Source organism: Stegodyphus dumicola, chromosome 11, assembly GCF_044657685.1.
Source record: "Stegodyphus dumicola isolate Sdum_Otavi_A_Nest chromosome 11, ASM4465768v1".
NCBI classification, from domain to species: domain Eukaryota; kingdom Metazoa; phylum Arthropoda; class Arachnida; order Araneae; family Eresidae; genus Stegodyphus; species Stegodyphus dumicola.
The window spans coordinates 131,816,006-131,843,002 of NC_140778.1; positions in this window are offsets into that span (position 1 = coordinate 131,816,006).

Here is a 26,997-nt window from a genome sequence, read left to right on the forward strand (position 1 = left end):
TCCAGCTTATGAGGAGAGCCAGTAGGCACATGACGGTAGGAAGTTTGACGTGGTAGGAGTTAAGAGAATGAGGTGAGGCAAATGGGGGGCGAGCAAGATGCCGCAAGGCTAGGAATTAGGCCAGACAAAAAGACGCGCTGCAGACGGAGCTGTGCAAGGTAAAGCAATAATGAGTTTTTAAGATACTGTGAAAGTATACTACATGACAGAACGAGTTTGTAAGAATACAAACTCTCAAGGACATACATTTGCACATATAGAGTTACAGTGACAAAAATGCAGTTTGTAAGATCAAAAATCATATAGAAGTTTCGATGAAATAATAAGAAAAGTATTCATAAAAGCTATATACAATATGTACAACTATATACAGGAATGATCTACTTTATGTAGGAAAGTTCAGATTTCTGGCTAGGTGGGGCTGCCAGCGGTCGTAACTCTTTATCTTCCGGTAGTGGAATGTAGTCAATTACATGTAATTTTGTCATGTGAGGGCATGTAACGGTTTCTGGAAAAACCTGGAGTTTAGGCGATGAAGATGCTCTATGACAGTTTCAATTTTCAAATCTTTGTGTAAAGTCCTATTAGATACAAAATAACGCGCATTCGTGAAGGTGCGCTGCAACTTGTTCTGTGTAATTTGTAAATTAGATATGTCTCTGTCTCTAACTGATGCCCACGCAGGGGAAGCATACGTGAAGATTGGCCGTATAACAGAGATGTATAAGTGCCGTTTTCTTCTTAAGCCCAGTTTAGAGTGCTCGTTAATAAGTGGGTTGAGACTCTGAATGACTCCTAGTGTTTTTCCCCTGACATGAGTCAGGTGATCCTTCCAGAAAATTTATCATTAATAATAACGCCAAGGTAATTCGCCTTGCGTACTCTAGAAACTTCTGTATTAAATAGTTTAAGCTTTTCCGTGATTTCAGTGGCAGAGTTCTTCTTTCGGATAATGAGCAGTTTGGATTTATCTGCGTTAATTGAAATACGCCATTTGGTACACCAAAATTCTATTTGCGGCATGATTTGTTGAAGTTTCCTGACAGTTGATTAGGACACATAGATTTTACAGCAAGCGCCGTATCATCTGCATAACAGCCAATGAAGTAATTGTAGTTAAAGCTTGTTTTAGGGAAGTCAGTCACAAAGAAAAGATATAAGATCGGACTTAAAGTTGACCCTTGCGGGACGCCGGCGTGAATTCTTTTGACTTCAGATATCTCATTTCCAATAGAAAAATGAAAACTTCTGCCTTTCAGGAATGAATAGATGAGACACGTTAAAGTTTTGGTGAAGCCAAGGTTTTGTCGAGCTTGAAAATTAGACCCTCGTGCCAGACGCGGTCAAAAGCTTTGGCCACGTCTAGCATGAGTAAAGCCACATTTTGTCTGTTATGTAATGCACTGCCGATGAACTCAAAAAGTCTGACCATTTATTTTGTGGTGGAAAGCGTTTTTCGGAAACCAAACTGTTCTGGTAGTTTCTCTAAGTATGGATTGATTCTATGATAAATGATGCGTTCAAAAATTTTCCCCAAAACGGGAAGCAAACTGATAGGTCTAAATCCTTCTGGGCGAGTGGTAACCTTGCCGGCTTTAGGTAAGACAATCATTTTGGCTCTTTTCCAGGCAAGCGGAAAGTATCTGATAGTTAAACAAGCATTTAAAATACTGGCATATCTTGCAATACAATTTTTCGGTAAGTTCTTGATCGCTAGGTTGGTTATTGCACCATAGCCCGGAGCCTTCCTGTTTTTTAGTTTTCGTATGATTTCTTGGATTTCATGTGGAGAGGTGAGTTCCAGATTGTCTTCCTGTGAAGTCCCTGTGAGGTAAACCAGTCATTAATGCAGTATCTCACATCATAAGCGAAGTCTATGTCACAAGGACTCTCGTTTGGTTTAAACTGATTTTCAAAATGTTCTGCAAAGGCGCTTGCTTTTTCTTTATTAGTGAGAGCCACACAATTATTGAAGTGAAGTGGTTTGTTCGCTACAGCCTTTCCTTTTAGATTTCTGATAAATGACCAGAAAGCATTGTCTGGTTCATTAAAATTCATGATTTTCTCGTCCCAAAGGTCAATTCTGAGCTGAAGAATTGATTGCTTGATGTCACGATTCAGTCTATTAATTTCCGTTTTAGTACTCGGGTTCCATGTTCGATTCCAGCCTTTCCTTAATCTATTTCTTTCACTGATTTTATCTTTGATGTGGGGGGGGGGAAGTCTCCCAGATGTTTGTTTAATGGGAATGCTCTTGGTGGCAGTATTGACTGCATTAATGATAATATTAGTAAACAGGTGCACAGCTAAGTCTATGTCCTGCTTGGTTCTTAAAGCTGTGTTCAGGAAGGTACTATTACTTAAGATTAGATTATACTGCTTTCAGTCTGTGAACTTTTTCTCCTGCATCATTTTGTCTTTTAAAATTCCAAGTGTGGCCATTACAGGTAAATGATCTTCAAGATATACTAAAACTGGGCGGAGGGAAGGCTGTACTGGCTGGAGTTGAAGGTGGTCAGGTGACTCTGGAACGTCTACTGGTTGGTTGATGAGGAGCTGCTTTATGATAGGTTGAGGGGGTCCAAGAAGGTTACAACTCATGGAGATGCCCTCCACACAGTCAAAGAGAAGCCAAAAAAGGGGGGAAAGCATACCCTTAGTAGTCATGGCTTAGAAAGATTGCCGTGCTCTAACCACACCCAATTTTGTTCCTGGTAGTCGTAAAGGATCGCAGATTCTTCACGCCCTCTTTCCTTTACTTTTCTCGCCATTTCATTTTATTTCCACATTATGTAATTGCAATAACTTTTACATTATGTAATTGCATCCTGTAATTATTGAATAATAGCAGTAAAAGTATTGTGAGCACAAAACAGTAACTATGTACTCAAACTATAATTTGATTATATTTACTTATTCTACTATTATAATTCTCAAATTTTGCATGTTATAAATATTATGTTTCGAAAAAACTTAATTTGAATAAACAATGGTAGAAATATGTAAATTTTATGTTGTTATTTTAAAACTCACTCAACAAATGTGACTAAAAATCAAATCCAGTTCTTATATATTTACTTGAGCACAAAATAAAATGTAGTTAAAAACATAAAAGGCAACACACCTGCAATGCAATTATGATCAGACGTTAAAGTAAACTGTCTTCTTTTCCATGGAGAGCTAGCCACTACCCCTCCTCTTGTTTACTTATCGTTTTGCCATTACATAGAGGCTAATTACGAATATCACTTTTATTATTATTAGGAAAAGGTAAATCTGAGAACTATATATGTTTTTTCGTATACAAAGAAAATACTCAAACTCTTTCTTAAAGGCCATTCAAACACACATTTCGATTATTCTACTTTTTTATGCACGTTCTAAAACATTCTTTTACATGGACATGAAGTCGGAAATGTAGATATTATTTCGCTGTAACAATTCAGTGCCTTTTAGGCCTTTCAGATCTACACATACAAAATCAGAAAAAACACTGAGAACTTGAAGCGACTCACTTCGCTTCGTAAGGTAATCGTTTTCTTCCCTTACGTAGCGCGGCTTATTTCCTTCCCCTGGCTTCACTTTCTTCGTACTGTAATAGCAGGAACGCCATCTGATGCGTGAACGAAGTTCAGGTTTCTGTGGGCTCCTGGGTTAGAAAACCCTCATCCCAGTCGAATACATGGATCTGTTTCCGAACTTTGTCGATCATGAATGAAACATAGATAAGCATTGAGGTAAGGCATAAGTTATTTTTCATGTATGTTGTAGAAGATCTTGAGATTCAGTTCGAGTCTGGGAAGCAGAATAAGCAATATGGCAACGGGAACGTCGATTTAGGATGGTTACCATCGGAGAGTGTCGATCGAAGGAGCTCGCAGGCAGCAGTGGTGGAGGCTGAAGGCTGAATGAGCCAATGCCAATGATTTAAAAATTTCGGAGTGCCTATGGTTCAAAACCATGTACCTCCACATCAGAATTACTAAAAGTGAGCAGAAATAGGAAAAATTTGCATAAGTAAGTTACTTGATGCTCAATAGAGGCAGCCACGGGCTCTAGAAAGATTAGGGATAGTATGAGAAATTAAAACTTAAACATCATTAATTTTTATAAGTTTTTAGGTTTTTATAATGTTTCTGTACTTTTATATTTTATAATTTTTTGGTTTTTATAAATGTTTATACATGATACAAAACACTAAAGCAAAAAGCAGATAGGAAAGAGTTTAAGATTAATAGGCTCATTGGCATGTGGCGCGTGTTGGTAGTGGTGTGTGTATTTAATTATGGCAAAGCACACTAGGTCTATCTGCCTAAGGGGAGGGATGCCTTCGTGGAGGACTTTCTAAGGGACACTGGCTCGTATACACGTTGCACATGGGGAAAACCACGAAAACACCCATGCAGCCAGCCCGTTCGCGGGATTCGAACCTCGGACCGAACTACCAGTGTTCAGCGACTTTACCGCTCGGCTGTTGGTGGGCCTGTGCGTGTTGTTAGTGTAAATAAAATATGAGAGCGCGATGAAAATATTCATAGGCAGATTAAAATCTGCAGGAAATGTATTAGTATTTGTGAAATCTGGCATCAGCTACTTTAAGAGCTATTACCAGTAAAATTTGTATGCCCTAAGACTGTTACAGTTGTAAAATCAATGGGTAAAACCCCGCCATAAAGACAAAAAATAAGCAGCAAAGTCAAGGTTGAGCAAATGGTGCGAATTAGAGACCTATGCAGTAGGATCGTGGTAGAAATTTTCTGTTTATTTAGTCATTTACTGTTGATGTGGTAAAACATGGTGTCAAGGTGGAGTCTCAAATATCCATAGCCAATGGCGTTGTTTCAAAATTTTCAGTGTGTGAATTCAAGGTGAGTTAGGATTTACAGTGTCTCACTAAAGTGATGGGACACTTGTGCTTTACAAAAGGAAACTGTAATAAAATAAATTAAAAGAACATGTAAAAATTTTTTGTGCGTGTGTTTCATACTTAAATTTAGTAACAATTATTACATAACATACATTTTCTCAAAATATTAATTTAATAAAAATACATTTGTTTAGAATGCAGCAAAAAATGGCTCACATAAGTGATGGGACACCATTAGATACTACTAAGTACTACAATAAAAATAATTTTGGGGTTTTTATTTTTACTCAAAAGCAATTGGCAATAATTTATAAAATTGTCTGCAGTATTTCTCTCCAGTTTGTTTTGGAATTTTCGTGTTTTTTAGCTCTGTGCAGCCATGAATGCTAAACGAAAAGAAACACTGCCTGAAATTCAAAAATTAGTTATTAATTTGCATATTGAACGCGGAAAATCTGTTAGAGAAACTGCTGAAACAGTTAACTTGAGTCATTCAATAGTTTTCAATATTATTAAACAATATAAAAAGAATCATATGTTTCAGGATAAAAGAAGACCTGGCCGACCATCAAAGCTATCCAATGGAATAAAGCGAATTATCTTTCGAAATATTAAAAAAAAATCCAAGAATGAGTGCTCCTAAAGTTGCTGCTGATTTACAAGCATTATATGGAGTAATTGTTAATCCTGAGACTATTAGAAGAGTAATTCGATCCGCTGGATATCACGGTAGAGCAGCCAGGAAAAAATTTTTCGTAAGTGAAAAGAATAGAAAACTCAGACTGGCTTTCGCAAAATCCAACATAAATAACAATTCTGATTACTGGAATAAAGTTATATTTGCTGATGAGAGTAAATTTAATTTATTTGGTTCTGACGATAGAATCTTGGTGTGAAGAAAACCCAGGGAAGAATTTCGCAAACAGAACTTGGTGCCAACAGTAAAACATGGTGAAGGAGGAGTTATGGTATGGGGGTGTATGTCGTCCGCTGGAATTGGTAATCTTGTTTTTATTGACAGTATAATGGATCAGTACAAGTATATTGAAATTTTAAATCAAAATTTGAAATCTTCAGCACAAAAATTGAACCTTCATAACGATTTTAAATTCTACCAGGACAATGACCCCAAGCACACTGCTTTGAACGTTAGACTCTGGCTGCTGTATAACTGTCCTGAAATAATAAAAACACCACCACAATCTCCAGACTTAAATCCCATAGAGGATATTTGGCAAGAATTGGAATCAAGAATTCGCAAACACACCATTTCTTCAAAACAACAATTAAAATCGGTGCTTTAAGAGGAATGGGTAAAATCACTCCAGAAATCACAAAAAATTAGTCAAATCATCCCAAGAAGATTAAATCATGTTTTTAAAGTAAAAGGAAATCCAACAAAATATTAAAACCTTTTAAAAAGTAAAATTTTTAGATAAATATTTGATGGAAAAGTAAGTGTCCCATCACTTATGTGAGCCATTTTTTGCTCCGTTCTATACAATTGTATTTTTATTAAATTAACATTTTAATATTTTGAGAAAATGTATGTTATGTACTATTTGTTACTAAATTTAAGTATGAACACACCCACAAAACATTTTTACATGTTTTTTTTAATTTATTTTACTACAGTTTCCTTTTGTAAAGCACAAGTGTCCCATCACTTTTGTGAGACACTGTAATATAGTACACTTTTATATACACTGTAATATAGTATACTTTTGTGAGACACTGTAATATAGTAGATTTCTTGCTTGGAGGATCAAACTAGGTGATAAACAATTGAGAGAAAATTTGTAAGAAGTAGTTTCAATAAGTTATTAATTGAAGAATAATCAAAATGTGAGAAGTCGAGAGCGACGAATCATGGCGCCTGTACAGGTCACGTGTCCTGAATTTCTCGGTACTGAATTACGATATAATATATCATTGATGGCGATTTCTGTAATATTTGCAGTAAGTATTTATAGTAAGAGTATTTACAGTCAGAGTTATACATTTGATGCAGTAGTTTCAAAATATTTACAATAATAGAACTTGAGTAGATAATCTTGGATAGATAGTAAAATTTCTTGGTTACGAAGTATATACAGTAATAGTTCACTCTCTTTGTCGAGACATGCTAGATGATGATAAATACAATCAGGTTAGCGTGTTAATTTGAGTTTGCAATAAATTTTATGTACATAAATGAAGTAAAAAAGAAATTTTTCTTGGGTAAATAAATGCTTTATCATGTAAGTCCATAAAATCACAATCAAAGTTCACTCTCTTTGCAGAGACATGAAAAAGCAACGATGATGATGATAAACACTGATGTTGATTTTTGAATTGATTTCTTTTTGAGGAGAGAGAATTTTTGTTTTTTCCGTTACCAATTTGGATTATGGTGGATGGTCCTTGGTCATTTTACTATGTAGTCAATGGTAGGGTCGTAATTTGCCAGCGAGTTGATCGCTTCATATTGAGAATTTTGTACTTTTGTAAAGAAGTTATGGGAGTCTATGAGAATTTGAGATTGAATGGGTTTAATTTTTAATTCTTCTTGGATAAGGGTATTGCGAATAAACCAGGGCGTGTTCGTTATTGAACGAAGAATTTTGTTTTGCAAGATATCAATTTTTGCTCTTTCTGTTTTTAAAGCCGTTGCCCATGGAGGAGCGGCATATAGGAGAATTGGCCTAATTAAAGTTAAGTAGAGCGTCCTTTTTACTGTGATGTTGAGTTTGGATTTTCTGCCAATTAAGCTGTAAATTGCCATGGAGGCTCCATTGGCTTTATTGAGGATATTTTCGATATGGCTTTTGAATGTTAATTTGGGATCCAGGGTGACTCCGAGGTATTTATAGTTTTCATTGAATGGCACATTTTGTCCGTTGATTTTGATATTGGAATTAATGCTCTGATTTTTCTTGTATCTTCGAAAAAGGATTACACTACTTTTGCTGCTGTTAAGATTGATTCTCCATATATTACACCATTTGACTACGTAGTTTACGTGGAATTGAAGGTTTTCTACTGCTAGTTGAGGACTTCTAGATTTAGATAGGATAACTGTGTCATCTGCATATTTTAGTAGTTTGGAATTTAAAGGAATAGGCATGTTGTTGACATAAATAGAGAAGAGAAGCGGTGCAAGCCCGCTTCCCTGCGGGACACCACTTTGGAAGATTTTCTTCTGAGATAAAGTATTGCCAATCTTGAAGAGATATTCATTTAAGAAAAGACATAAGTAGTTTTATTAAGCTGTTTGGGAGAAGAAAGTTGGTAAGTTTGTAGATTAACCCATCGTGCCAGACTTTGTCGAAAGCTTTCTCAAAATCGAGAATGTGCTGCGACACATTCTTTGTTAATAAAAGCTTGAGAGATTGTTTCAATTAAATGAAGGATCTGATGGGTAGTGCTGTGCCCTGGTCGGAAACCAAATTGGGAGTTTTCAATTAGTTGATACTTTTCCAGATGTTCAGTGAGCCTTTTGCTTAGAATTTTTTCGAATATCTTCCCTATTGTAGGTAAGAGACTAATAGGGTAATAGCTGGAGGTGAGGTTAGGATTTTTCCCTTGTTTTAAAAGGGCTTTAATAATTGAATGTTTCCATTGTTGAGGGTAATAGCTATTTTTGATGCAGGCATTGATTATATTCTTAATTAAGGTGAGACAGTTGAATGGAAGATGTTTAAGGGCTTTATTTGAAATTTCGTCGTGGCCGCTGGCTTTACGGATTTTGAAATTGGAGATGATAAGTTGAATTTCATCATTGGTAGTAAGAGGGATAAAATTTGTATCTTCCATATGTTTAAGTTGGTTTACAGTATTTTTAACTTCTTCTTCTATTTCTGGGTCATCAAGGGGGTTCGGTGTGAAAATTTGGCTGAATTCTTCTGCCATTATGTGGGAATTTCATTTTCCGTGTAATAATAGTTTCCAAGGTGGGTGATGGGATTGAGGTGCTGTCTATTATCTTTTCGTATGGCACTTGCAATTTTCCATACTGAGGTATGGTCAATATCAATATTTTCAAGGATATTACTCCATCTATCTGATCTATGTTGAGAGACTTCGGTAGATATCCTGCGGTTCAAGTAATTAATTTGCCTTTTGAGGGCAGGAGCTTTACTGAGGTTCCAGGCTTTCCTTAGTCTGTTTCTTCATTTAATTAGGTCATAAATATTGTCAGGTAATTTGAATTTTTCCTCTGGTGGGATGATTGTGCTGGAGTTGTGAATAGCATTCTTAATTTTAGTAGATAGCCGGTAAATTTCTTCTTCAATGTGCCCGCAGTGTTCGAGAGGTGGGTTGCAATCAATATTATTAAGGTAGTTATTGAATTTATTCCAGTTAATTTTGGTAAGGGCTCTTTTTGGTGTTGGATAAAAGCCATAAAAGTGGAAGTTGATAGGGTAGTGGTCAGAGATCAACTCTTCTATTACTTGGAGGTGGGGCACCTGGTTTATGTCTTTAAGGAGGAGAATATCCAGAATATCTCCACTCCCTCTGGATCATAGTGAGTAGGGTTGTTCGGGCCTATGATTTTGAGGTCTTTATTGAAGATATGAGCAGATAGTCTTCTACCGTTGGTATTAGTAGATCTAGAATTCCAATTAGAGTGTTTTACATTGAGGTCTCCTGCTATTATAGTGGGGATGTTAGCAGATGTAAGGATGTCAATATCTTGAAGATTAATAGAGTCGGGTGGGTTATAAACTGCTATAAATAGAAAGGTTTCTCTTGCTTCACTATGAATGAGAACTGGGGTGTATTCAATTTTGGTTGTGGGTGGAAGTTTTATTGTAGTAAATTTGATGTTATTTTTGATCAGGATTGCTGTGCCTCCTCCTGAGTTGTTTGTTCTGTTGTTTCTGAGTAAATTATACCCTGGAATTTTGAACTTGTCTGATCTTCTGAAGTGGGTTTCGTTCAGTAACATGAGGTCTATGTTATGCCTGATGAGAAAGTCACGAATTTCTTGTTGCTGTTTCTTTGCCCCATTGGCATTAAAGTATGAGATTTTGATGTAGCAGTTTGTTGCTCCTATTAGATTTTGTATGTCATATTGGTCATTAAAAGACATAATCTATATTTGTGAAATATTCTAGGGCTTCCATCCCTACTTCTATTTTTGACATTAGAGATTTTGCTGTTTTGAATTTGGAAAAAAATTCTTTTGTTTTATTGAGATGTATTTTTATCCATTCAATGAAATTAATTTCTTGCTTTGGGGGTTCATTAGGAGTGGATGAACATTCTGTAGGTTGATTGGAGGTGGGGGCAGTTGATCCTTGATCTTTTATCTATGCAGATGACTTTGGAGTAATGTTAGCCGATATTGCACCCGGAAGAGTGGAGAAATTGGCCTGGTTCAGTTCAGGAACTGGTGGAGGTGCAGGAATTGGTCCTCTCTGTTGTTGTTCTCTCCATTTTCTAGGAAATTTTTCACATCCCCTGTATGTACTAACGTTGGGGACCCCACAAAGGGTGCAGCGAGGGGGGCTTCACCCTTCTTTTGGGTGCATTGGTAAGTTTCATGTGGCTTTGAGCATTTCATGCATCGTGGCTTATAATTACAGAGGGGTTTTGTATGGCCATACCTCTGGCATTTGTGGCATTGGACCGGTCCTTTTCTTTTTTGGTAGGGTTCGACCACCACATTTAGCCCTCGGAGGGTGCCTACATTGTATATTTCCTTTCCTGCTTTGTTGCGTTTGACTTCAGCAACGAACAGGGGGTATTTATAAACTGTGCCGTCTTCCTGTAATTTAGTTATTTGGCGGATCTTTTTGATAGGTATGTCTCTATCTTTGAGCTCTTGTTCGATTTTTGCTATGTTACTGTTATGAGGGAGTTTTTTAATTGTTACCTTAATAGGTTTCTCCAAATTTAGCATGAAAGTATGGAAGGGAGTACCCTCTTTTTTGAATATATCGGTGACAAGATTGTAATCATCTGGCGAGTAAACTCTAATAACTAAGGTGTCTCCTTTTATCTTTTGGATTCCTGCATCTTCAAGTCTTTCTTTAAGGATTTCCCAATCTGCGGTAAAATCTGATAAAACTAAGGGAGGGATATGGGTGGCAATTTTTCTTGGGTTGATAAATTGCCCTGCAGTTTCAGCTTCATTGCTGTAATTTCCTGTGGTTTCCATTTTATCATCTGGATTAAGAGGAGTGAATTAATTGTCGTGGCTAGGGACTTCGGTTTCTGTATCATATTCTGTGTTAGATTTTTTATTAGTGATTCTGGGTGAGATGAACCCATCCTCGTCCATAGTTCTGGTCCGAGGGAGTTTTCTAGGAGTGCGGGCTACCGGTGTTCGGGTGCCATTGTTGGTTTTTGAGGTTTTAACAGAGGCGTCACTTTTCCTTTTTTCCTGGGTGTGCTAGGCACTGATTGAGGTTTAGTGGAGGTATTATCCTCGGAGATATTGGTGATAGAATTCTGAATATTTTCAATTTCTGCAGTTTGGGTGGGTTGAGACAGGGTTATCCCATCCTGCTATGTATGTTGTTTGCTGTTTTCATTAAATAGATTAATGATGGAATCTTTGGCTTTTAGAAGTTGTTCGTAATCTTTAATGGAATTAGGATTATCTGTGTCTACCACGATCCTTTCCATTTCAGTATTGATATGGGCTCTAAGGAGCAAAATTTGGCTAGGGTCGAGGTCCAGAATACGAGGATGCTCACCCTGAAAAAGTTTCATAAAATCCATGAAGTCTATGCATCCATGAGACCCTACTTTACTTGGCCGCTGAGTTTGGTTGGCATGATTGAAAGACTACTTACCAGAGGCAAGGAAGTTCTAGAAGTTCTCGATGGCCAGTTGAGAAAGGTAATCCAAAAGAGGATAGAGCAATTATATAGCAAATCAACGCGAAAGTAAAGTCGGAGCAAAATCCCGGAAGCGAAAAGAAAGCTGAAAGACAACGCCCAACACTACGGAGCAACGAAAAACCCGACCTAGGACCTCGTCTCTAGGAGCTCAGCGGTCGAGTGACTGTGACGGTCCTGGACAGACTGCCGACGAGTGACTGAAAAAAAAAGAATGCGACCGGGAAAATATACTAGGCACCTCGATGTGGGTACGAGATCACTTGGGATTTCAAAAATAAGTATTCAAAGTCTTTCTGTGCTTCCACGCCGCTCTGTGGCGCGCAGCACAGGGAAGGAAGGCGAACCCTCCTCCCCGAGTTGCGGGCGATGTGATTCTAAGCGAACAGATTGATAACTTTGCATGAAGATCTTGCTAGATGGTGCTAGGTGAAGATTAAGCAATTATATGAAAGCTCGATGAGGAGACGTCCTTCCTTCATGGCGCGAGAGCTGGAAATGATGTAGAGAGTTTGTCTTTGTGTTTTGAATGGTTACGAGGCAATTAGCAGCCTCTGCTGCTTTTTTGAAAAAAAATGCCCTTAGGTGTTGGTATATATAATTGAAAAAATGGGCGTGTAACGCTGCGCCTACTAGGCGAAGCTGAAGCAAATACAAAGGTGTATGTAGAGTGAAAAAGCATCTGGAAGCTGTTTGAGCTGTGACAAAAGATATAACTAACTGAAGTTTGCTTAATAAAGCATTTGAAAAGTAAACATTAAGTAATTTAAATTAAGCATGGTTTTGAAACAGGTTCAGAATGAAATGGATCGTAATTATACTGGTGGGAGTGGCTCAAATGAGGAATAAGTCAACAGTAATATATTTCTGGTGAATTTCAAGAGTTCTCGTATCAGAAATGTTAAAGCCATATAAATTAACTGTATTCACAAATAGTTCACACTGTACAAAGTTCTGGAATAAACACACTTTTTAAGAAACACTTGTAGAGAATCTGAATCTGAATCTTCATTTTCATTTTTAATTTCAACTACAGAGAGTTTTTACTAATATTTCAGGTGTGCCTAAGGCCTTTCGTAAATTTTTTAAAACTCAAAGGTGCATGAGCACCGCGCCCGAAGGCGAAAAAATGGTCAGAGTGGCAAGTCATGCGGGAAGGCAATTGTTGGATCCAATCCAAAATCTACTTGTATTTTTTCTATCAAGATTTCACATACATATCCCTAACGTTGCAGCAGATACGAGAGAAGTCACATGATCTTGCGTTGCTTCCTCATTGGTTGGAATTTGAACATAAAATTACTTTTTGATGATTAATCGAATTTTTTCAAGTAATTGAGTCCTAAAATAATATTCTACGAGTACTGAGGCAGTTCACTTTAGGTAGGAATTTAGTTTTCAGGCGAGTAATTAACTATAATTTTCTATTTCTTCCTATAGTTGTAAAAGGGGCGGGAAGTCACATGGTCCAATTGAAATTTTCCGTGAAGTCAAAACGATTCACTACACACAAGTTAAACATTTGCACAAGTCCTTTCGTTATATAGTTCAATAACGTGCAAAAGTTGTTACAATTAAAATGAAAAGGAGAACAAACTAGAAAAATATATACACTATTTACACTATATACACATTCACCATTTTGAGTTATGGTGAATGGAGCGTGGTCGTTTGACTTTACTTTCAATTGTTGGGTCGTAGTTTATAAGATTTTTGATGACTTCATTTTGAGAATTGTTTATTTTATTAAAGAAGTTATGTGCTGTGATAAGGATTTGTTCTTGAATTTCTGGAATTTTTAAACCTTCGTAGAGAATTGTGTTCCTCACAAACCAAGGAGCATTTGTTATTGAACGCAAAATTTTATTTTGCAGAACACTGATTTTCTTTCGGCTTGTTTTATTTGCAGTAGCCCAGGTCGGAACGGCATACAGAAGAATCGGACGTATTAGGGTCAGATAGAGTGTTCGTTTCGTACTTAAATTCAGTTTGGAATGTCGTCCTATTAATGCATAAATTGCCATAAATGCGGCATTTGCTTTGTTTGTAATATAGTCGATATGTTCTTTAAACGTGAGTTGATTATCAATATGAATGCCCAGATATTTGTACGAGTTTGCAGTAGGAATGGTAATGTTGTTGATTTGAATATCAATTTCCACAGGGAGGAATTTTTTGTATCTTCTATATAGAACTATGCAACATTTTTCTGCATTTAATTTAATTTTCCAGGTTTTACACCAATTTTCTATAATTTTAACTTTCTGCTTCAATTTATCAATTGCATGCTGTGGGTTGAGAGAGTTGGTAAGGATAACAGTATCATCTGCATATTTAAGAATTTTTGAATTATCTGGGTTTGGCATGTCATAAACATAGATGTTGAAATTTCGCGGAGAAAGAACAGAACCTTGAGGCAGTCCTCTTTGAATAAATTTCTTAGATGACAAGGTATCCCCGCATCTAACTTGGAACGATCTTTCTTCTAGGTAAGAAATGATGAGTTTGATGAAGCTATTAGGAAGTGAGAATTTGGCCAATTTATAAATCAGTCCTGCATGCCACACTCGATCGAAGGCTTTCTCGAAATCGAGGTAGCACGCAGCAACTCCATTTTTCTTATGAAATTCTCCAGCAATAAATTCAACAAGGTTTAAGATTTGATGGGTGGTGGAATGACCTTCTTTAAATCCAAATTGTTGATTATCAATTTTGTTAATTTCTGCAATGTAAGGGTTAAGCCATTTGCTTATAATTCTTTCGAAAACTTTGCTAATAGCCGGTAATAAGCTTATCGGACGATAAGAAGAAATTTCTTTAGAGTTTTTTCCAGGTTTGATGAGCATTATGACTATTGAGTGTTTCCATTGTTTGGGAAAATAAGTTAATCTAATGCAAGCGTTAAAGAGATTTCTTAGGATGATGATACAGATATTAGGGAGGGCTTGAAGAGCTTCATTGTTGATCTTGTCGTAACCTTTTGCTTTTTTCTTTTTCAGGTGCTTGATAATATTTTTAATTTCTGTAGTAGAGGTGAAGTTAATAAAACTAGAGTTTCTTTTTAAGCGAATTTCTTCGACCGTGTTGTTAATTGTATATTCTAATTCTTCATTTTCTTCAGTGTGCCTTTCATAGATTTTTTCTAAATTCGAAGCCATAGCCTCGGTGATTTCTTCTTCTGAATTTTTTAGTTGGCCTTCATAGTTAACGGGATAAGTTTGATTAGTTCTTGAGGTGCGGAGTGACCGAGCAATTTTCCAAACAAGGTGTGGTTGTAAATCCATGTTTTCCATAAGGGAGTCCCATTTATTTGAACGGAAATTAATAACTTCTTGAGAGATTTTTCTGTTTAAGTAATTAACTTGAGCTTTTATTCTCGGACAGCGAGTGAGCTGCCAGCGTTTTCTTTGTCTGTTCCTTTCTTTAATAATATTGAGAATATTTTGAGGGAGCTTCTGTATGCTATTGTCTTTAATGGTGTAGGTAGCAGTGGAAATTGCATTTTGGATATTCTTATTAAGTTTATTGATTTCCTTTTCAATGTCTTCAGGGTTATTTATGCTATTGTTGCATGGAACTTTAATTAGTTCATTTTTATAAATTACCCAATTTACTTGAACTCTTGGTTTGATTAGCGGTGGGTAAAACCCATAAAAGTCAAATTTGATCGGATAATGATCGGAAGTGAGTTGCTCGATAACTTGCAGATGTGGGGTGATGTTGATATTTTTTAGAATAACAATGTCTATAATAGAAGTTCTTCCATCATAGTGATATCTTGTAGGGATGTCCGGGGCAATAATTCGGATATCCGAGTTATTTGCATAGTTGTATAATCTTCTACCATTTCTGTTGTTTGAGCGACAATTCCAATTTGTATTTCTTGCGTTTAGATCACCCGCAATAATAGTGGGGTATGTAAAATTTGTTAAGGCGTTTAGATCATTATTATTGAGAATATTGCTTGGAGGATTATAAACGGAAATGAATAGAAAGGGTTCATTGAAACTTGTATAGATGAGAGCAGCTGTATTTTCAATATTTCCTGTGTTTTGCACATCGAATTTGGTATTTTTAATGAGTATTGCGGTGCCTCCTCCTCTGTTATGTTGTCTGTCCGTCCTGAGAGTGCTATATCCTGGGATTCTAAATTTATTACTGGGAATTAAGTGGGTTTCGTTAATCATCATAACATCAATGTCGTTAGAATTAAGGTAGTTGATTAGTTCATCTTTTTGTCTGATTATGCCGTTTGCATTAAAGTAAGAGACTTTGAGAAAACTTGTAGTAGTTGCAATCAAATTTGGGTTATAGTTTTGAGGCCTAGAATTCATAACTGAGCTTTGTAAAGTATTCAAATGCTGTCATTCCGACTTCGATTTTTTCCATTATCGTTTTTGCGGCTTTGAATTTCCGGAAAAAACTCTTTAATTTGCGTGAATTGTTTTTGATCCATTCGAAAGAATTAGGTTCATTTTGATTGGTGTTTTATCATGAGGGCGTGTTTGAGATTTCCTGCGGTTTTTTACTAGGTAGTTTTGGAAAGTCTTCTGCCTTTAGTTTAAATTCTTTTCTTTTTGTGTTTTGTTCAGTTTCTTTACGAGTTTTTTCCTCTTCTATTTTTCTTTTAATGTTCTCCGGGTTCTTACTACAACCACGGTAAGACGATACGTGGTCGAGTCCGCAAAGGACGCAAATTGGAGGATCTTTTCCTTTAGTAGATTTACATAAATAAGTTTCATGTGTCTGGGTGCATTTAAGGCATCTGGGAGTATAGTGACATAGGTCCCTGGTATGGCCGTACTTTTGGCACTTATGGCATTGTACGGGACCGGGCCTTGATTTATAATTAGTGATGGTGATATGTAATCCACGTAATTTTTTCAATTCGAATATTCTTTTTCCTGTTTCATTTCTTTGTACTGCAACTACAAATACTGGTAAATTAATGTTTTCTCCGTCCCGTATTGCGGTGATTTGCCTTATTTTTTGAGTTGGGATGCCTAAATTTTGTATTTCCTGCTGGAGAAGTTCAATGTTAGTAGTAGCAGGTAATCCTTTAATTACTGTTTTGATCGGTTTTTTAGAATTCATTTGGTAGGTGTGGAAGGGTACCCCACGCGCTTTCAAAAATTCAGTGACTAATCTATAGTCTTCTCCATCATAGACACGTATAGTCAGTCGTCCGCCTCTGAGGTTTCCTGTGTAATTCTTTATACCAAGTCCCTCTATTTCATCTTTGAGTTTATCCCAGTTTCCTTGGAAATCAGCTAAAACAATTGGGGGGATATGTCCTGCTACTTTTTTAGGTAATTCAAATGCGGCTTCGTTTGCAGTCTCTGAATCTATGTTAACCTCATTGTTTAGGTTTTCAAATTTATTGTTTTGCTCAGGGTAGTTTATTTCCTCTACCGAATTGCTTCTTTTATGGGTTTTCCTGGGGGATATAAATCCGTCCGGGTCAGTCAATTTCTTTTTACGGGATTTTCCGCTGGCGGTTCTTTTTAATTTCCTAGTGGCGTCATTTTTAGGTATTTCTTGTTTTGAGTTTAAGATATTTATTTCCTGTAACATTTCGTTAAAGTTGAAGATATTTCGTTTTAAGAGATCATTAAATAGTTTTAGCGTATTCGCTAATTCTATAAATTTTGGATCCGTTTCCGGTAAATTCGCTTTTTGTAGAATTTCAAGATCATTGCGTATTTTATCTCTGTAAAGTTCAACCAATTGAGGGGATATTTCTCCTTTATTTTCCTCTCGTATCTGCGTTAGGAATTTAATAATCAAGGGATCGAATGGTTCAGCTTGCGCTGCCATGATAAAATTTGCTGCTCACAATTTTTGCTATCTACTGCTGCTAGCTGAAGTTGGCTCGGCAATGCATACTGAGACAACAAAAGAAAAGATCTTACCAAAAGTCAAGTCGCACGTTGAGTCAGGAATCGCTGTACACTTGTAGAGATCTTTGTCTTTGTCTTTTGAATGGTTAGGAGGCAATTAGCAGCCTCTGCTGCTTTAACCACCGCTTTTGAAAAAAATGCACTTAGGTGTTGGTATATATAATTGAAAAAATGGGCGTGTAACGCCGCGCCTACTAGGCGAAGCTGAAGCAAATACAAAGGTATGTAGAGTGAAAAAGCATCTGGGAGCTGTTCGAGCTGTGACGAAAGATATAACTAACTGAAAAGTTTGCTTAATAAAGCATTTGAAAAAATAAAAATTAAGTATGCTTTTGAAACAGGTTCAGAATGAAATGGATCGTAATTATACTGGTGGGAGTGGCTCAAATGAGGAATAAGTCAACAGTAACATATTTCTGGTGAATTTCAAGAGTTCTCGTACGAGAAATGTTAAAGTCATATAAATTAACAGTATTCACAAACAGTTCACACTGTGCAAAGTTCTGGAATAAACACACTTTTTAAGAAACACTTGTAATTTTAAAAGACACAATATTTCAGCATAAGTCACAGTTTAGAAGGCGGGATGGTGAAACACACATAATTAAGTCAGTTTATGTGTCCCTAACAAAGTCTTTTTATAGGAACACTAATAAAATATAAAATTCTTGAAAATAATGATATAAAGTAATAATCCACTGAGCTTTTTTAAGTCCTAAATAAGTTGAAAAAAAACACAAAAGTCTCTAGTGGGGAAATATTTACATTATGTACAGCTATTTACAAGTTTCACCACCTTGGATTATGAAAAATGCTCCTAGGACGCTTAGCAGCATTTTCAAGTGTTGGATCATAATTGATTAGTTCCTTAATATGATCATATTGAGACTGTTCAATTTTACTATAAAAGTTGTGGCAGCTTGAAATAATTTGGTCAGCAATTGGTCTGATTTTTAATTCTTTGTGTATTTGCAAATTTCTAACGAACTAAGGAGAATTAACTATTTCTCTTAGAATCTTGTTTTGAAAGACTTGTAACTTGTGTCTGTACGTTTTGAACACTGTAGCCCATATGGGAATTGCGTAAAGTAGTGTCGGTCTAATCAGCATCATGTAAACTCTTTTCTTTAATTGAATGTTTAATTTTGAGTCTCTTTTGATGAGAGGGTACAGAGCCATTTTTGCGACTGTAGCTTTCCGTAAGGCATATGCAGTCTGTTCCTTAAAGAGGAGTTGTGAATCGAAAATGACACCCAGGTATTTAGTACTATTGACGACGGGAAGTGGCTGATCTTCTATCTTTATATTTACGTTTACTGGAGTAAATTTTCTATACCTTCTAAAGAGCAGAATTTGACATTTAGCCGGATTGACTTTAAGTTTCCAAGATTTGAGGTAATGTGCGATGATGTTAACTGCTTCTTCTAATGCCAATGCCAATGATTTAAAAATTTCGGAGTTCCTATGGTTCAAAACCATCTACCTCCACATCAGAATTACTAAAAGCGAGCAGAAATAAGAAAAATTTGGCATAAGTGATTTACTTGATGCACACTAGAGAGAGCCACAGGCTCGAGAAAGTTTAGGGATAGAGATGAGAAAATAAAAACTTAAGAATCATAATATTTTTTAAGTTTTTAGGTTTTTTTTAAAAATTTTTTTGTATTTTATATTTTATACTTTTTTTTGGTTTTTTATAATTTTTTGTACACAGTACAAACACTAAAGCAAAAAGTGGATAGGAAAGATTTTACGATTAATAGGCTCATTGGCATGTGGCTTGTGTTGGGGAGTGCAAATAATTATTGAGATCGCGATGAAAATATTCATAGGCAGATTTGAAATCTGCGGGAGATGTGATTCTTAAGTAAACAGATTGATAACTTTGCTTGAAGATCTTGATAGTGGTAGCAGAAACTATCATAGGCGGAGACTTCAATGCACACCACCGCGCATGGAACTGCAGTAGATCAAACTACCTAGGCTCTGTAATTCACCGATTTGCCATTGAGGCTGGTGTTACCATTGCAGCTCCAGACACACCAACACGCTACGGTGCCAGAACAGCAAATGTTCTGGATTTCTTCCTTTTAAAAGGTTGTTTTCACAGATCTATTCAGACCCTCACCGAGTTATCCTCAGACCATAATCCGGTCATGATACAGGTGGGAACTGCTGTTTGTAGCACACCACACAAAAAGGCCTTTATTACAAACTGGGCAGGATATGCCAAAGCCTTAAACAACACCACATTACACATTCCAACAGCCACCACGGGTGATGAGTTAGATGCTTTAGTCCAAGATTTTACTTCAAACTTGACAACTGCCTTGGATGCAAACAGCATACCAGTCATTCACCGGCACAAAGCAACTGATCCGGAGCTCAAGAAACTTATACAAGCAAGAAACACTGCCAGAAAGATCTGGCAAAGGCATCGATTCCCGGCAGATAAAACCACCCTCAATAGACTAAATCATCTGGTCAGGACTCGAACCTACAACCATACACAACGCGACTGGACCAATTATCTCAAGTCCCTCTCAGCGGATCCTAGCTCTGTTTGGAAGGCGGCTGCCAAACTCAAGAGATGCTACACAAATATTCCGCCCCTAAACGGCCAACAAAATATTGCCCTCACAGATATTGAGAAAGCTGAGTCACTAGCTGATCACTATGCTTCTCAACTCTGCACAAACAACATTTCTCACCCTCAAACAGAACACCTTGTTAACACCACACTCACAGAATTCCTTTCAAAACCACGCACGGACAACATCACTCCTGTCAGACCCTCGGAGGTCTACGGCTACATTGAAAAGCTGATCATCAAAAAAAGCCCTGGCGTTGATAAAATCTCTAACAAAATGATCAAGAACATGGGCACACTCATGATACTGAAGTTTACTGCCATCATCAATGCTATTCTTAGACTTGGACACTATCCAATGCCTTGGAAGATTGCAATTATCGTACCAATCCTAAAGCCTGGGAAGACTCCTACTGATCCAGCCTCCTACAGACCAATCAGTCTTCTGTCCTCGCTCAGCAAGGTGGCAGAGCATATCATACTGACGAGAATCCAAGACTACATGGATAATAAAAATATAATTATCCCTCAGCAACATGGATTTAGGAAGAATCATTCCTCTGTCCACCAGCTGTACCGGGTGACAGATTACATCTCCAAAGGACTGCAGGAGCGGCAGACCACAGGTGCCATCTTCCTTGATGTAGCTAAGGCCTTCGATCGTGTTTGGCTGGAGGGCCTCATGCACAAAATCATCACTCTGGGCTTCCCAGATTACATCACAGCCATCACCTACTCCTATCTTAAGGATAGACATTTTGTCGTTCGTGTCAACAACACATACTCAACCACACGGGCTATCAGGGCTGGGGTCCCACAGGGGAGCCTCCTTGGGCCTATTTACTACAATATTTACACGAACGACATCCCACAAACACCACACACCACCCTGGCTATGTATGCTGACGATACGGCAATACTCTCAAAAAATGCATCTACCGGTCCAGTTATACAAGCACTTCAATCTCACATCCACACACTCGAGTCCTGGCTTACTGCCTGGAAATTTAAAATCAATGTGGACAAGTCGGAGGCGATCTGGTTTACAAAAAAAGTTCGTACCGAATTGGAGGACATCCTCATGTATAACACTCCTATTCAGTGGACTAGGCAAGCCCGTTACCTAGGCATCACTTTAGATAGGCGGCTCACATGGACCCCACACATTACACAACTTATTGCCAAGTTCCGTGCTCGTAAACGAACACTTACCCCTTTAATTAGCCGGAACTCCGTTCTCTCTATTGATAACAAGTTGCTCATTTACAAGACCCTTTTGCGTCCCATACTTTCTTATGCCTGCCCTGTTTGGGGATATACCAGCCAAACCAATATTAATAAACTGCAAGTCTTGCAGAATGTTACGCTTAGACAATTATCTAGAAGCCGTTGGTTTATTAGAAATACGGCCATTCACGAGGAGTTGGAAATACCAACTATTTCAAATTACTTTGCACTCCTTGCAGAAAAATTTTACCAAAACATTCCTAATGTTAATAATAGCTCAATTATAGTACCCCATTATGACTACTCACTGGATATTAATAGCAAGCGGCCGCTTGCGATTCTAAGACATCTAAATTAATTCATTTTTATAACCTATTTATGTAAACACCCTCCCCTACTTCAGTTTTGTTTTTGTTTTCTCTTTGATCCTATGAATAGTTTTGTACTGCCGCCTGGCACTCTATCTTTGTAAATAATGTACATATCTCCCATTTTATATTTTATATTTGATATATGTTTTCCATGTAATATTTAAGTATCTTTGTATTTATGTTGTATTATATATTATGAGTGGTCACACGGACGCTTGTTCGGACTAAAGGGAATTTCTTTTCATGACATTGCCACTTACCTTCGTCAAAAGGCCTACCACTGGGCGTTTCTTCGGGACTCTCTCATCGGTTCGTTTATGAACATTGTATTCGGATCTAAATGCCAACTGTTCGAAGCTTAACGGAATCGAAAATCGCACATATTATCCCGGGATAGCGTTGTTACGCGGGCACCCACTTTGCGATAAACTCATCGAGTTTGCCTGAGCCGAAGATGTAATAAGCAATTATATGGCAGCTCGCTGAAGAGACGTCCTTCCTTCATGGCTGCTTCTTCTATGCCAATGATTTGAAAATTACGGAGTTCCTATGGTTCAAAACCATTTACCTCCTCATCAGAATTACTAAAAGCGAGCAGAAATGAGAAAAAATTTTGCATAAGTGAATTACTTGATGCACACTAGAGGAAGCCACTGGCTCAAGAAAGTTTAGGGATAGAGATGAGATAATAAAAACTTAAGAATCATATTTTTTAAAAGTTTTTAGGTTTTATAATTTTTTTTGTATTTTATATTTTATACTTTTTTTGGTTTTTATAAATTTTTTATACACAATACAACACTAAAGCAGAAAGATTTTAAGATTAATAGGCTCATTGGCATGTGGCTTGTGTAGGATAGTGCAAATAATAAATATGAACGCGTTGAAAATATTCATAGGCAGATTTTAAAAATCTGCGGGAGATGTGATTCTATGCGAACAGATTGATAACTTTGCTTGAAGATCTTGGTTGCAGGTAGAGATGGTAATAAGCAATTATATGGCAGCTCGCTGAAGAGACTTCCTTCCTTCATGGCGCGGGAGCTGGAACTGATGTTGAGAGGGCGTGTCTTGCCCTTTTAGATGGAGGGTAGATGCCGAACTCTCGGCCAATCACGGCTCTTGGTCTCTTCTGTGAGCTGCGAATAGTAGGATCGTAGGCTGGCATCTGCTGAAGTGCTCGGTTATCAATCTGTTCAATTTTGAGGAATAAATTTTGACTATGTTTTTTGATAAGGTAATCAACAGGTTTAATGTTAAGGTCCGAATGAATCACATCTGTACGGACGTACCAAGCTGCGTTTAGGGCCATACGTAAGGTTTTACTTTGAAAAGATTGAAGTGCTGCTTCTTCTATGCCAATGATTTGAAAATTACGGAGTTCCTATGGTTCAAAACCATTTACCTCCTCATCAGAATTACTAAAAGCGAGCAGAAATGAGAAAAAATTTTGCATAAGTGAATTACCTGATGCACACTAGAGGGAGCCACTGGCTCAAGAAAGTTTAGGGATAGAGATGAGATAATAAAAACTTAAGAATCATAATATTTTTTAAAAGTTTTTAGGTTTTATAATTTTTTTGTATTTTATATTTTATACTTTTTTTGGTTTTTATAAATTTTTTATACACAATACAACACTAAAGCAGAAAGCGGAGAGGAAAGATTTTAAGATTAATAGGCTCATTGGCATGTGGCTTGTGTAGAATAGTGCGAATACGGCAAACTGTGGTTTTAAAGATTTTGTAAAAATAGCGGTGTCATCTGCATATTCACAAGTTTTGAATTTAGTGGGATTGGCATATCATTAGTAAAGATATTAAAGAGAATTGGCCCCAAAACACTTCCCTGGGCGACGCCGCTTTTGATAATTTTTCTTGAGGATAAAGTGTTATTGATTTTGACATGAAAATTGCGATTTTTTAGTTAACTTTGCATTAGTTTGATAAAATTTATAGGCAGATGAGCAAGGTGTAGCTTAAAGAGGAGTCCCTCATGCCACACCTTGTCAAATGCCTTTTCTAAATCTAGGAAACAGCTTGCAATAGTATTTTTTTTGGAAAAGGAATCGGCAATAAATTCAGTAACATTGAGAAGTTGATGTACTGTGCTATGCTGTGGGCGAAAACCAAACTGTTCATTTTGAATTATCCCTCTATCTTCCAAGTGTCTCGTCAGCCGTTTCTGTAGAACTCGCTCAAAAACTTTGCTAAGACTTGGAAGCAGGCTAATTGGACGATAAGAGTTAAAATTTTTTGGATCTTTGCCAGGTTTAACAAAAGTAATGATATGTGCCATTTTCCACTACTGCGGAAAATAGTTAAGCCTTATGCAGGCATTAATTATGTTGGTAATTAGTACAATATATCCCTTGGGGAGAATTTTGAGCACTTTATTTGTTATCCCGTCGTAGCCGGAGGCCTTTCTATTTTTCAGATTTTTTATAATGTTTTGAATTTCAATGGGCGAGGTGTAATCAATATGCTGTCCATCTGTTCTATCAGGAAGGTGAATAATGAAATTAAAAACTTCCTCTTCTGTATCTTCATCTTGTGAGTTATTTGTCGTGAAGGTTTTTTCAAGATGAGTTGCAAGAACTTCTGCCATATCTTTTTCAGAATATGCGATTCCAGTATCGGTGTGCAACGGTCCAATGTTGTCGCTATGAGTTTTTCTGAGCGCTTTCCCAATACGCCACACTGTATCAGGGTTGAAGTCCATTGAGTCTAATAAATTATTCCAACTATCAGATCTGTATTCACTTAGAAGATTTTTAATATTCCTATTTTTTCTGTTAAGAATTCTTTTGATATTAGGATCAGCAGTACGGCGCCAAATTTTAGCGGTGCGATTTTTGTCCTTAATTTTGTCAATAATGTCATCCGGAAGTTTTTCTTTTTTATGTTCTTCATATTTAGTAGATTTGTCAAGAGCACTTTTTATACAATTATTGACCTTAGTGATTTGCTACTCAATGTCAGTAATATCGACTAAAGCAGGATGCGCTGGTAGTTTTTCCAGAGAATGAATAAATTTATCCCAGTTTGTGATTTTTCTAAGTGGAATATTTTTTTCAAAGCCGTAATAAGTAAATCTGACAGGGAGATGATCGGAAGTTAGCTGGTGTGAAACTTGTAGGAAGGGAATTTGTGCAATATTTTTTGTGATAACAATATCAAGAACTTCAGCGCTGCCAGTATGGCTGTATCTGCTGGGATCCGTTGGTCCAAAGATACTTAAATCATTTGTAAGGGCATAATTATGCAGGAAGTTCCCGTTTGCATTTGCACGTCGAGAGTTCCAGGAGTGATGCTTCGCGTTTAAGTCTCCGGCTAGTATTGTGGGAAGCATAATGCCGCTAAAGATGCTCATGTCACTGTTGCTGATATTATGTCCCGGGGGATTATAAGCAGAAATAATCACAATAGGTTCATTAGTGCGAAAGTGAGCTATGATGGCAGTAGTTTCAATATTACTAGAACTTATGAGATTAAAATAGGTGGCCTGCAAGTGTCTTCTGATGAGAATCAGGGTGCCACCACCCCTGTTATTTTCTCTGTCTTTTCTAAAGGTTCTATAACCTTGGATGTTAAATTTATCACTAGCTCGAAGATGTGTCTCGTTAATTAAGAAAATATCAATGTCATGGCAATTAAGAAAGTTTATGATCTCAGTGTTCTTGCCGCGAACTCCGTTGGCATTAAAGAAGGCGAAATTTAAACTGCTGGAGGCAGTAAGTTGGATGCTTGCATAGTTATTTACGATATTAACACTCATAATTTAAATTTTCTAAAAGTTCAAAGGCTTCCCACCCTATTTGGAGCTTTTCCATTATTGACTTGGCTTTAAAAAAGCGTTCAAATAGCGCTTTGCCTTGAGTAAATAGATTTTTGATCCATTTCAGGAAATCCGGGGCGGAGCCTAATTGTTCTCTTTCGTGAGCTTCATTCTGGTTGACTGATGAGGGACTGGCTTCATTAACATTTTCGTTAGTGTTTCTCCTACTCGGGGGGCCCACCAGCGGCCGAGCGGTAAAGTCGCTGAACACTGGTAGTTCGGTCCGAGGTTCGAATCCCGCGAACGGGCTGGCTGCATGGGCGTTTTCGCGGTTTTCCCCATGTGTAACGTGTATACGAGCCAGTTTCCCTTAGAAAGTCCTCCACGAAGGCATCCCTCCTCTTAGGCAGATAGCCCTCGAGGCTTTGCCATAATCACACACACACACACATTTCTCCTACTCGGTAATGGGGGAAAGTTCTCCAAGTTGTTTTCTGGAGGATTTGTTCTTGTCTTTCTCCAGGCATCTCTTTGATTTTCTTTTTCAGCAATCTTACGTTTAATATTGTCAGGGTGCATTTCGCAACCCCTGTAGGAACTGACGTGGGGTCCCCCACAAAGGCAACACTTTCCTGGAAGATTTCTATCTTTTGTACAGCTAGTGGTGATATGGTTTAATCCGCACTTTAAGCATCTTGGTTTATGTTTGCAGTGGGAGCGACTATGTCCATATCTCTGACAGTTATGGCACTGTTTGTGTCCTGGGGTTGGTTGGAAAGAGGTAATTTTGACCGCAAGGTCCAAGATATGTGTTACCTGAAATATCTTTTTTCCTTCAACAGTCCGTGGGACTTCTACAAGGAAAGTTGGCAATTTGACAATTTCATTGCCAATCTTTTTGGTTATCTGTCTAACCGTTTTAACTGGAATTTTTAATTGTTGGAGTTCTTCTAATATTTCTTCAGGTTTAGTATGCACTGAAAGCTTCTTTATTACTACTCTAATGGGCTTATCCCTTGGTAGGGGAAAAGTGTGATAAGGTATTTCCTTATTATCCAAAAATTTTGTGACTGAGCGATAGTCATCGTCAGATTTGACTTTTATGTGGATGTCTCCACCTTTTTGTACGCACTCCATAGCTGTGGTAAATTTTTTAATTTCATCTCTAAGGGGCTTCCAAGACGTAACATCAGATATTATAATCGGCGGTACACGGTTTGCAGTTTTTCTAGGGGCTATGAATTCGCCTTCTTCTGATTGATCCATATCCTGAGGGTTTGTGTTGGGCGTTTGATTGACTTCCAAGCTGTCATCTATTCTAAGGGTAGAATATCTATTTTTTATTGTTGTAACAGATGAGTTACTGCTATCACTTAAAGTACGCTTGTGCGTTTTTTTGGGTTTAATCCACGTTTCGCCCTGCTTAAGAGAGTTA